General features: G+C 44.4%; 1 long non-coding RNA gene across 1 annotated transcript; it reads left to right on the top strand.

Moving 5' to 3' along the window:
* The first annotated feature begins 206 nt into the window (after positions 1 to 206).
* Positions 207 to 2,501, top strand: LOC143417090 (uncharacterized). The gene is made up of 4 exons (XR_013097312.1): positions 207 to 547; positions 1,471 to 1,616; positions 1,713 to 1,790; positions 1,910 to 2,501. It is a non-coding gene; the product is annotated as an uncharacterized LOC143417090 (long non-coding RNA).
* The last annotated feature ends 10,001 nt before the right edge of the window (positions 2,502 to 12,502 follow it).

The raw sequence follows: 12,502 nt of genomic DNA, 5'->3' as shown, positions 1-12,502 counted from the left end.
TCATATATCCACAAACACAACAAGCTGAAAGTCAGTGATGCTGCTCGGTTTGCAGTCCTGAATATCACGGCACAAGCAGAATTCACTGCAATGTTAATGTTAGCTATGTTATATTGCTGCCTCTGTTCGGTGGTGTCGAGCCAAACGGTCTTTAACGTGTGTTTGAACGAGCTGCACTCTAAAAAGTGATTCATCAGGCCTTTTACCACCACTTGATTAAATCCATGGCTGCAACATAAAAATTCTAATTTATTGATTAAGATAGACCTTCTAAGTTGCAAACTTTATTTTTTTGGGTTGTGTTGAATTAATAATGTTGGTAATTACATTAAATTAATTTTATATGTAATTTGAAATTAAATCCCAATGTTAGTGGGTTCAAAATAAAATTCAAGTTGTAATTACTTAAAGAAATTGAATAGATAACTTATTTTTTTTCCACTGTAACTTCTGATTTCAAATTCCCTCCCCTACCGACTTAACTAGCCCGGGCAAATTCACACATGTTGGGTTGCATGGTGCAAGCTTTTGTAAAAGACATTTCAAGGTAAGTAACATTTCATTTACAAATAACAGTTCTACCAAAGCAAAGCATGTGTGCTAGTCACCTGTAGTGGATTTGTGTATGATGTGATGCTCCTACAGATAAGGAAATACTTTGCACTACCACATGTAGCTAATGCTAGCCATTGTAAACTTTAGCACAGCAGAGGATAAGACTTAGAAAGTTTCATTTGACAAAAGTCTTCAGCTAGAGAGTGCAACTGTGGCTAGGAAAAGCGTGGTTAAAGTTTTGCTACACAGTGCAATCTAATTTCGATCTTAGGCTGATTTTGTTTTTCTTTTTACCAAAATTAGAAGCCTTTAAACTGTGAATAGTTTTGTCAGAGGGATAACCTAGAGGCTTATTTTTTCTGTCTGGCTCACCTATTTTATGTCTTTATAAAACTTGCATGACCTATACGTAATATTACATTGTAAATGATTTTGGTTAGTATTGTGATACAGCTTAAAGTAAGTACTGTTCCTGATCTTAAGAGCTGTAGCTATCTTTGTTTTGTTTTTTTTGTTTTTAATATTGTTAATGTCATTCCAATAGCATTATTCTGGCATAGGCTATGTGAATCTACTTAATATTAAGACTTTATGTAAGCAGTTAGTATAGTGTGATAATCTAGGGTCATTAGTGCTTTGTTAAGTTGGGACACATTTTTTACAAAATGGGCTGGGAGTGAACAATGTGTAAATTCGAAACCTCTGCAAAAACAGGGTTGCTAAAACATTAGAGATTACACCACGGTTATGGTGGCGAAGTCTCCCTTGTCTTCACCAAGATTGTTTTTGTTCCCTCAAAACTTGGGGTAGCCTTAGATCACTTCTATCCTCTTTAAATAATGTATTAGAGCATTCATTAATGCAGTATAGCTAATAGTCTGCAAGGTTTAATTCTTCTGTTTGTGTGGTCTACAGATAAAGGAGGAGTTCAAGAGAATAACCACTGTAAGCCTTGAATGGCTACACTTGACAATTGCACCCCAAAACTGATGGATGTCATTTTCTCAAGGGGAGGAGCTAAGGGAGTGAGAATCAGGCAGATCAAGGACATGCTTCTTGAGGTAGGACAACTATTTAGACTTTGGGTAGCTTTGAAATGCACTTTGTTGGCAGTCACCCATGTATTTTATACTCATACTTTATTTTTTCTTAAATAGCACAATACAATTGAAGCCATCTGCTGCCTTATCACTTTCCTTGGAGAGAAGGACGAGGACCTTTTCATGGAGTTTGGTGTAAGTAATTCAGCATTGTGTATGTGTTCCATTGATCATCTGAATTCATTAAGATTCAGTAAGTATAAAAGTCTAATCTATAATTTACTAACCTATTTTTTTAAAATTTGCTTTACAAGGACACCGAAGAACTTAAGGCAGGTGATGAAAACTGCCATCATCAGTGACCGGTACACCCCTGGATCTAACCATAAGACTGCAACCATTGTGGTGGAGGAAACAAAAATCATGGAGGGCCAGAATTTCCCAAGGTGCTGTGTTTTGCTCATGGGCATAATATATGCTCTCAATCTGAGCTAATGCAAGGATCTGAAATATACTTTTGAAGTTGTTCAGAAGCTGTTCCTTGACCTTGATGGAACCATCATTATGTTAAAGATGTTGACTCTGTTTCAAAAATTGTTAACTGTTTTGAATCCTGTATGTGTAACATTGATCTTAAAGGTGTTTGCTGCATTGTGTAATAGAAAGATGCAAGATCTTGTAAAGTTTGGTAGGCATTGAAAGTTAACATTTACTGAACACTTGCATGGAAGTATTACTGCAACAAAATGTTTTCTAAGTAGATTTTTTACCAATTGAACACATTTGTTTCTGTGGTGTTAAATACATAAAGGCATATTCTATAACTTGGCTGTGATGGTATAAATCTAAATTTCTGGTTTATTTTCACTTTTTAAATACAAAGTGTTGAAATGCCTACTGTTAAAAAATAAAAAAAGTTATTTGATAAAAAAAAATGTTGAATGAATTCCTTTCTTAAAAGCTATTACAATAAAAATAAATAAGAGAAAGCTAAAATGATGATAATAATGATGAAAATTAGCAACTTAATATTTTAAATAATGAACTTTAAAAAATTGTTTTTGTAATTGCTGTAATTAATTACATAACACTTAAAAATCATTTCAAATAATGTGGAAAAAGTAATTGGAGGAACATAATTTTTATGAGTAAACAACTTAAAAATATGTTTTTAAGCTACCAAATATTACGTAAATGGTAATTAAAATCACCTTTGATTATGGAGGATAATTTAATTCCCGTAACTCAATATAGTTTGTTGGTTCAATCTAATTTCAACATAAGTTATCATAACTCAAAAAGAGTAATGGAAACTGTTGCGTTAATTTTTTTTGTTGAGCTTAAACAATAGTTTTTAGAGTGTGACGGTTCACTCGTTAAGCTGAAAGAAAGATGCTTTAATCGCAGGAGTCACACATGTGTTCACTGTACCATCTGGGAACTCTTCTTGTTTCGTAATAACACAAACACTAAATCCTCCTTCTTTTGTGCTGTTTTGTAGCAGTGTATACACCTGAGACTTTCACCTGTCTGTCTGTCCTGCACTCGCTCTCTGTTTCCTTCTCTCTGATTGTGTAATAAAAGTATGAACATGTGTTTATAAGTCACACTTGTGTTTGAATCCTGCAGCTTATCACACATTTGATTTCCATGTGTGACAACTGCAAGTGTCCAGAGTGAGGACAGACTGAGGGACCCACTGCTGCACATCATCTGTGAGGCTTTGCACCCCTGATGATCCACCAGGACAAACTCAACAGTGTGTGAGGAAGAGGAGGAGGAAGAGCCAGCAGCAGCTGACAGATGGAGAGAATAGACAGACTGTTCCCTGTTTGTGAAGGACTGCTAGAAAAGTTTAACATAACTAATTGTCTGTCCTGAATCAGTCTTATTAGGTAATGTTCAAATCATTTTATCATTCCAGTGTTTTCAGTGTGGGAGAAAGTACTCAGGGCCTTCAAGTTACACACTATGAAACGCAGCAACAAGTTTAATATTCAGAAACCTGAAGTATGTATCAGCAGCAGAATGGACCTAAAAATAAATGTTGGTTCCAGTTCTATGAAGCTTTGAGTATTTTGGATTAGTAGCACTGCTGTGTTTGTTGCATCATATTGCTGTAATTGTTTATATGCTTTATATATTCTGAGGTAAGTTTTTTTCAGTATTACAGTACACTACAGTACTTTAATCCATAGTTCCTGATTAATGAGGAGTTACTGAAGTACAAGCTTTTAAAAAAAAATTGTTACTGTCTTTACAGATGTGGCAAGAGACTGAAAACATGCTGTTGTTTGCACATATTTAATATTCAGCTCTGCACAGGAGCTGCAGCAGGGTGCAGCCTGTTGTTTTTACAGTGTAACACTTGTAATAAAAGTACAGTAACAGTAATTAGTGACTGAGTAGCCCGGAGCGTTTCTCTTGATTTCTTTTGTCAAGGTAAATTCATTCACCTGCACAGATTAGCTAAACGAACCCTGACAGCCGAGTCCTCATCTTAGCTAGCTTATGCTTAGCAAACTTATGGGAAAGGAGACCCCTTGGACATAAATTAGCGTGATGAGAACTATTGAAAACAAAAGAAAGAATCTTTGGAAAAAATTATCTAAGGAGAATTAATTAATTTTAGTCTGACCCCAGTCCCATCCGCTAACATGGAGGAGGTGGGGTTCATGACCTATACTGCAGCCAGACACCAGGAGGCGATAGAGACGTTTTGGCTTCATTTTTGGGGAGCTGTCACGTCGTCCATGTTTTCTACAGTCAATGGTGAAAAGGTATCCAGCTAGGGCAGACATGATTCTGCAGGTCACCTGCCCAGTGGACAAAAAGAAATAAAATAGTTGTGTTGATGAATGATAACATGAAGAGTGTTTGGTGTTTCTCAGCCTGAAACAACTATAATGCTACTTTTCTGAGAATAATGAAAATGTGATGAGAGAGGAACACAAAAACATACAGAAAATGCATTAACTATACCAACCCGAAACGCATACACAATAAATGATACTCATGAAGACCAGACAGCATCTTAAGCATGAGATTCTGTTTGTCATCTTGTCCAAGTCACTAGTAAGATGAAAGTGATACATAAACTAGTGGACTGAATATTATAGGAGGACAGATGGTTGCATCATAGAGGAGAAAACAGAATGCTGATCAGAGGTCTTAAATGAGTGAGCTGAGTGAGCTGATTGTGAGTTTCTGGTGTGTGAAGAAGTTTTACCATGGCACACATTTGTACGGTGGCTGGGAAGTGCAAAGCGCAACAAATTAAAAATCCACAACAAATTAAAAAACAGCAACAAATTAAAAAACCGCAACAAATAAAAAATCCACAACAAATTAAAAATCCACAACAAATTAAAAAATGGCAACAAATTAAAAAACGGCAACAAATTAAAAAACTGCAACAAATTAAAAATCCTTGACGGAAAGGGATTGTCTGAAATACCGGAAGTGACACAACGATTAGCCTTATGGAGAGTGATGTCACGAGAGGGGGCGTGGCCAGGTTTTTTGTTTGAGGTGCCATGTTTCTGGGCCGAACAAAGCGCTAGCGAAAGAGGAGCGAAAGTACACGGATGACACCAGCTATGGTTCGTACTTGCTGTGCGGTCGGTTGTAAAGTTAGATCGCACGACCGGCAAGGGAATAAGGTTGAAAATGGTTTATCTTTTCATTCTTTCCCCACCTGGAAGCAACATGAGGCAGCTCATGTATTGGATGTTACCAAAAGAAGGCGTCTAGTCTGGATAGCAGCTGTGAGACCAGCTGATATCCAGTTCTCTTCAATCTCCAAATATCTGTTGGTGTGCTCCAGACATTTTCATTCCGGTAAGTTATAGATATGTTCATATCACTCTTTATCGGTCTTTTAAGTCTGACATCACTAGCCGTGTCTTGGCTCAAACTCCCAAGAGCACCTGCAGGTCCATAAATCACACGATCACTGTGGCATCACTGAGTGTTGAAAAACTATCTAAAGTCTTTCATCTGCAATAAAATGATCGGCGTTCTGCTCTACCATGTGTAACAATTGAGTTTATCATCCAGGCATACATGAAAACGAAATTAGCAGGAAGTTAGCTCGCTAGATTGCATCTAAATACAATATAGCATGTCCTAACTGAGGGATTTTGGAAACAAATTAAAACGTACAGCTCTGCTAGGGTCACCTACAAGACACTTTTCTTTAATGTTACTATTACTCTCACAACCACACATAACTATAAGTGGTGCACAATTCTGAATCTGTCAACCCTTTTGCCAACAAAAGAAGAGGGCACTTCTTATGAGTGTAGAGAGGACGTGGAGAAGGAGTGTAAACTGAGGGATGACTTAACAAATGTGCCACTCGTTGAGGGAAAGGTTTGGTTTGTTGATGATTTGAGTTTTACGACAGCAGAGGGACAGACTAAAACAGGTTTTACTGTAGTAGACAGTGAGAAAGTTATCTGTGCAGGACAACTAGCATGTTTCATATTTGCTTGAGCAGCAGAGATGCTAGCTTTAATGGAAGCGTGTGAAGCTGCAGAGAAACAAGATGTGACAATATACATTGTTAGCCAGTATGTATTTGCTACTGTCATGGTCCTGGGCCATGTGGGCCCAGTATTCTTAGTTTTCATGTATTTTTGTATTTTGTTCTTTATTTAGGCCATGCTTCCTGGGTTGATCTGTTACGTTGTTCCTTATGTGTTTTCCCGTTGTGACTCTCACCCCCTGTGTGCCCCTCTGTGTATCTGAGCCCTCGTCTCTCCTTATGTTTTATTCCATGTTTCCCCAGCCCGTTATGTCTGTGTTTTCCCCGTGCTCTCTCTCCTCCTGTCTGAACCTCTGTGCACTTCCTGTTTACTTTGTGACTCTCACGCCTGTACATGTCATGTTCAGTTCACCCCGCCCTGTCTCGTTATGATTATCAGCGTCACCTGTGTTCCCCGTGTGTTCAAACTTTCCTCGTTTACCCTCTGTGTATTTCTGTCTGCGTCTCCCTCTGTTCGGCGTCACGTTCTCCCTCATGTTGTGTGGATCTCCCTGTGTCTACCTTTGAGTATTAGTTTACGTTTTTCCGGTTTAGTTTTGCATGTCCTGTATTCTGTCCTGCCAGCATTAAAGCTGTGTTTCTTAAGTTCATCCCCGTGTTTGTGAATATTGCTATTGGGTCCTCCTCCTGCCTGCCACACGGTCGTACCATGACAGAAGAACGCGACCACGATATGGACCCAGCAATTCACAACCCCTCCGCTGACCTCCGGGAGGATCTGATTTATACAGTGGAGTATCACTGTCAGGAGTGGGTGGTGCTGCCCGAGGGTGAGTACCGGGAGACCGTAGCCGTCCGCCTACAGCGGATGGTGTCCGGACTCCCGTGGCTATTCGGCGCGCTCCACCCCCACATCCAGGACTTCCTCGTCTCCACTGTAGGCGTCCTCCCGGAGCGGTCGCTCCTGTACGAAGAGCCGGAGGATGTTCAGCCCGGCCCGCTGACGGATTCGCGGCCCGGCTCGTCTCCTCCCCCTTCCCGGAGAAAACGGCGTTCACGTCGTCGCCGTTCCCGAGCAGCGGAGCAGTTTTCACCCCTGGGAGAGAGTGACCGTGTGTCACACTCTCAGCCCGAGCCTTCGGATCCCGGACTTCTTAACCCGTGCACAACTGTGAGTGGCTCTGTTTTTTTAACACCGGACTCAGATAATTATGTCCCCTTTTGTTTGGACTCCGGAGACACTGTACAGCGACGCACCACCCCACAGCCGGACACTCGGACTTCCAATTCACCTGCTGTGGTGAGTGAGGACTCTGTGTCTTTTCCAGACATAGTGACTGTTCGCTCAGGGGCTGTGTTTTGTGTGGCGGATGTCGACGCGAGCTGCTTATCGCCGGTGCAGCCACCAGCAGCCCAGTTAGCCGCCCCGCAGACACACTCAGCTCAGTTAGCTCCCCCGCAGCTACTCCCGGCTCAGTTAGCTCCCCCGCAGCTACTCCCGGCTCAGTTAGCTCCCTCGCAGCCACCCTCAGCTCAGTCTCCAGTGTCCCCCTCAGCTCAGTCTCCAGTGTCCCCCTCAGCTCAGTCTCCAGTGTCCCCCTCAGTTCAGTCTCCAGTGTCCCCCTCAGTTCAGTCTCCAGTGCCGCCTGTAGCGCAGGCCCCAGTAGCTCCAGTGCCGCCTGTAGCGCAGGCCCCAGTAGCTCCAGTGCCGCCTGTAGCGCAGGCCCCAGTAGCTCCTGTAGCCCAGTCCCCGATAGCAGTATGGTCCGCTGGTCAGCTTAACATTCAGCCAGGGGTCCCAAATCTCCCTGGCTCTGCATCAGCTCCTGCTGGGAGCCCGGATGAGCTCATCCAGGACTCCGCGGCTCCCACGCCGCCATCTACCTCATCCGCTGGAGGGTCCGAGGGGCCCGTTCAGCCTCCTGTCTCCGCTGGAGGGTCCGAGGGGCCCGTTCAGCCTCCTGTCTCCGCTGGAGGGTCCGAGGGGCCCGTTCAGCCACCAGCTGCTCCACCGGCAGCCTCGTCCACGTTCGCTGCAGCTCTAGCGTCTTCATCTTCGCCTGGCCCGGCTTCATCTTCGCCTGGCCCGGCTTCATCTTCGCCTGGCCCGGCTTCAGCCTCGCCTGGTCCAGCCTCCGAGTCTTCAGCCTCGCCTGGTCCAGCCTCCGAGTCTTCAGCCTCGTCTGGTCCGGCCTCCGAGTCTTCAGCCTCGTCTGGTCCGGCCTCATCAGAGTCTTCAGCCTCGTCTGGTCCAGCCTCCGAGTCTTCAGCCTCGCCTGGTCCAGCCTCCGAGTCTTCAGCCTCGCCTGCCGCAGCCTCCGAGTCTTCAGCCTCGCCTGCCGCAGCCTCCGAGTCTTCAACCTCGCCTGCCGCAGCTCCAGCCTGTGCTTCGCCTGCCGCAGCTCCAGCCTGTGCTTCGCCTGCCGCAGCTCCAGCCTGTGCTTCGCCTGGCCCAGCCTCGGAGTCTTCGTTATCGTCTGGCCCAACTTCAGCTTTGGCTTCTGCTCCTCCTACTCCAGCTCCAGCCTGTGCTTCGTCTGCTGCAGCCTCAAGGTCTTCCGCCTCGACTGGTCCCGCCTCGACTGGTCCTGTGCCCACCGGGCCTCGGCCAGTACGCCTGACACTGGAGAGCCGCCGCTGCCTTCCGCGCGGCCGGCCCCTTGAACTGCTCCGTCGTCTCCTTCGTCGCCGCCGCTGCCTTCCGCGCGGCCGGCCTCCTGAACTGCTCCGTCGTCTCCCTCGCCGCCGCCGCCGCTGCCTTCCGCGCGGCCGGCCTCCTGAACTGCTCCGTTGTCTCCTTCGTCGCCGCCGCCATTGCCTTCCGCACGGCCGGCCTCCGGACCAGCTCTGCCACCTGTGCCACCCTCCTGGTCGGCCCCCCGACCGTGTGACCCGTGAACTCTTGTGCCTGTGGGCTCTGGGTCGGCCCCCTGAACCTTATTTGGACTACGGTCATGTGCTCCTGTGTTTTCTGTTGTTTGTTTTGTTTCCCGTTCTGGTCCCTCCGTCCTGGTCCCCCGCCTCCCGCCCTGGGTGGGTTGTTTTCTGTTTTAGTTTTGTTTCTCGGGTTTGGGCTGTCGGGAGCCAGCCCTTTAGGGGGGGGTGATGTCATGGTCCTGGGCCATGTGGGCCCAGTATTCTTAGTTTTCATGTATTTTTGTATTTTGTTCTTTATTTAGGCCATGCTTCCTGGGTTGATCTGTTACGTTGTTCCTTATGTGTTTTCCCGTTGTGACTCTCACCCCCTGTGTGCCCCTCTGTGTATCTGAGCCCTCGTCTCTCCTTATGTTTTATTCCATGTTTCCCCAGCCCGTTATGTCTGTGTTTTCCCCGTGCTCTCTCTCCTCCTGTCTGAACCTCTGTGCACTTCCTGTTTACTTTGTGACTCTCACGCCTGTACATGTCATGTTCAGTTCACCCCGCCCTCTGTGTATTTCTGTCTGCGTCTCCCTCTGTTCGGCGTCGCGTTCTCCCTCATGTTGTGTGGATCTGCCTGTGTCTACCTTTGAGTATTAGTTTACGTTTTTCCGGTTTAGTTTTGCATGTCCTGTATTCTGTCCTGCCAGCATTAAAGCTGTGTTTCTTAAGTTCATCCCCGTGTTTGTGAATATTGCTATTGGGTCCTCCTCCTGCCTGCCACATGGTCGTACCATGACAGCTACAGTACATCTCTTTGTAGTGCAGTGGGTGAGACGAGGTGTGACAACCTCTACAGAGAAACCTGTAGAACACGCCAAACTCTTGCAAAATCTGCTGGAGGCAGTGTTATTACCCAGTAGAATTGCCGTTTGTAAATGTGCAGCACACACGTGAGGGCCCCTCGTCTCAATCCGGTGATGAAACCAACTGAGCCACAGGTACTCATCAGAATGGCTGGGAATGTGCTGTGCATCTTCTTGAGCCTGTGGACCCAGAGTGGGATGACAGGGAGCGCACTGGGACAGAGCAAACCACACCCAGTACCCGCATGGGTTTTCAACAACTACTGGTGGCAGTTTAAGAACACAACCGCTCACACAAAGAACGAGACCGATGGTTATGCTTGTGATGCCACTGGCTACACATTCTTCTGGACTGTGGCCATATAGCATTACTGGGAGCGAGACAGTTTGTTTGATTGCCTTAGAAACACATCCAGGAGTAGACGTACTTGGAACACTGCCAACTTTTCAACTGCTCTGAACCTGAATGGAAGGTTGATTCACCAGTAGCTGGGAAGGTGAACTGCTCTGGTACGACAGACCTGCTAGTCTGACTCAAAGAATCTGACTTGCTGCAGGACATTATACAGCTAAGCGAACTGGAAACAGGCCAATTGCCTATGTATATGAAGGGCAATGGATTAGTCCAAGTTGGAGATTTATCATGGAATTTGTGCAACGTCACCTATTCTTTTTGTCCTCTGCAAGGAGGATGTAAACAGAGAAGCCTTTTGTCTATATTTACATCATGAACACTTCTCTAAGCTGGTTGAGGTTTTGAGCCAAGAAGATCAAAATACCTTGATCCAATTTCCTTTACAAATAGTTTTCTGTGGTGACAACAGGACAGGAGAAGAGTTGTAAATGCAGATAGTTTACTAGTTGACTCTAACCCCCACAGGATGCCTACAGTGAGAAGATTTGGGGGATTGATAGGAGTCATAAAGAAGGGTGTTGACCAGGCTACAGCTTTGAAGTTAGCTAAGAGCCACATGGATAAACAATGAAGTCAACTGATGTGTTTAAATGCCTATGTCTGTATACAGTTGGATTGTAATGACATATGATTTTTGAGAATGATGATTCTTCTTGTTTGACTTTTGACATTCAGTTGTTTACTTGTAGAAATACATAATGAATCGCATGACAGGACTAGATGCACCACAAGGCTGGATAGCTTGGTTAATGTCTGGTCCTTGGTGGCATCTTCTTTTGAAAATATCAATTCCTGTTTTTGGACTGTTGACATTGATTTGCTTATGTATAGGATGCATTTTACAGTGTATAAGATCAATGCCAACTAAAATAATTCCTAATACATTTGTTAATTATGTACTTTTATAACAATATGAATTGACTGAAATGAATGACATGACAGATGCCTGTGTACTGTATAAATGACGCCTGCGCTGAAAATGTCAAGCACGAGGTGCATTGCTAAGAATATACTACACAGTTTGCCAACTCTGATCAAAGGAATTCCACTGTCCTTCCCCCCAGATTCTCAAGGTTCTGGGTGGGGGGCTGTAGTGTTTTATTGCAGATACATCCTATCTGGAAGATCTGTTTTTGTGATGTTGCTCCTGCTTTTATGACCCTTTGGTCAGCAGGAGGTAACACACACACACACATTCTTACACACACACATTCTCACATAACACACACACACAGTGCCTTGTCTTTGTTACCAAGGGGGGTTACGTGGGGAAGGTACGTGTTGTATATTATTGTTTATTGTGTGGACGTTGTCAATAAAAGGCAGCAAGAGGAGGCCGTCGTCAGGGTCATTTGTGATGAGCTGAGATAACGACAAGGCCTCCCTTGCAAGTGAAACGATCGATCGCTGTTGCCTTGTTTTTCTTTCACGGGAATAAGTCCTGGATATAGCGGGGTCTGAGTTTAGACCCAACACGTGGCCTACCACTTTGTGACAAAATTGCTGTTGTTCCTGTGATTCCTTCTATAACCATTGGGAACGCACTGGAATGAGCGACCTATTCTTTCACAAATGTTTGGAGAAGCAGTTTGCATACCTAGGGGCTTGATTTTGTACACATGTGGCCATGGAAGTGACTGGAAGACCTGAAATGTCGCATCAGTATTTAATGACTATTTGTTCCACTCTTGCAAGTTGAGTTATCAAACCTAATTACATAGGTTTGAATCAGGCAGGGAAATAACAAATTAAGAGATCACCAATCAAAGCTCACATAAACTACCTAACAGTAAGGTTAAAGATTGATTTAATAGCATAAACACTTGAACAAACAGAAAGAAAGGCATTTTGTCTTGATAAAACTAATCATCCTTTATTAATAGTGTCAGGGCTCTGTGTGCGGGCAGGTGGAAATGTGGATCCAAATGCAGGACTCCGAGACGAAATGTAACTAAAACCACAGCTTTTATTGCTGGCATGAAACAAAAACAGAAACCAAACCATGAAACCAAGCAGGAACACACAAGCAGGGTCTGAGGGTACGACGCGACACCGAGCATGGGAAAACACAGGGCTTAAATACACAGGGTAGTAATGAGGGAATGGGCCACAGAAGGGAGACACAGCTGGGGGAGATCAGGGCTAACGAGATGGGAGAGCTAAGCTGCACACACTAACATAAGACAAAGACTTTCACAATAAGACAGGAAACAAGAATTACTAAACCAGATGCAGACATGACACTGAGAGACAGACTAGACACTGAACAGAAACTGCAACA

Source organism: Maylandia zebra, linkage group LG3, assembly GCF_041146795.1.
Source record: "Maylandia zebra isolate NMK-2024a linkage group LG3, Mzebra_GT3a, whole genome shotgun sequence".
NCBI classification, from domain to species: Eukaryota; Metazoa; Chordata; class Actinopteri; order Cichliformes; family Cichlidae; genus Maylandia; species Maylandia zebra.
Note: the sequence above shows the minus strand (reverse complement) of the source record. Positions and strands in the feature narration are given on the sequence as shown.